Source organism: Microtus ochrogaster, chromosome 10 (genome assembly GCF_000317375.1).
Source record: "Microtus ochrogaster isolate Prairie Vole_2 chromosome 10, MicOch1.0, whole genome shotgun sequence".
Classification (NCBI taxonomy): Eukaryota; Metazoa; Chordata; class Mammalia; order Rodentia; family Cricetidae; genus Microtus; species Microtus ochrogaster.
Window position 1 is genome coordinate 60,782,627 of NC_022016.1, and position 561 is coordinate 60,783,187.

Below are 561 nucleotides of genomic sequence, written 5' to 3' on the forward strand. Positions count from 1 at the left end.
ATATGTAAAACAAATAAAAGTATTTTAGAAATATAAATGTATAAATTTTGCTTTACAACAATTATAACTGGAACAAACACCAAGGAAACTAACTAAAAGAATGAAGTCCAGGCATGGTGGAGCACTACTTTCATTCCTTTTCCTGGGAGGCAGAGGCAGGTGGATTTCTATGAGTTCAAGGCCAGTCCGATCTACACAGTTCCAGTACAGCCAGGGCTACATCAAGAGACCCTGTCTCAAAACAAATTTTAATGAAAAACAAAAGTGCTCAAGGGCTCAGGATGTAGTTCAGAGGAAACAGCACTTGCTCAGCACACACGAAGCTCTGGGCTTTAGGCAAAGCACCCAGCACCCTGCCCTGTGTGTCTGTTTAGCCACTGATCAAAAACTGGTCATTTAAATCCAGGGTGGGGTGGGTCACATGGGTGAAGCTCAATTCACCCAGTACCACAGGGCTACCCCTAATAAGCAGGGCAGCCACAAGCAATCTACTGGCCACAGTGGGCATGGGGGACCAAATACAATGAGTAAACACTTTTCACACTTTTTTTTTTTTTGAGA

At 43.1% G+C, this 561-nt stretch overlaps 1 protein-coding gene across 2 annotated transcripts in view; it reads right to left on the reverse strand.

Moving 5' to 3' along the window:
* Window positions 1-561, reverse strand: part of Rhbdl2 (rhomboid like 2) — a 45,856-nt gene that overhangs the window by 15,773 nt on the left and 29,522 nt on the right. The gene's annotated exons all lie outside the window — the stretch shown is intronic.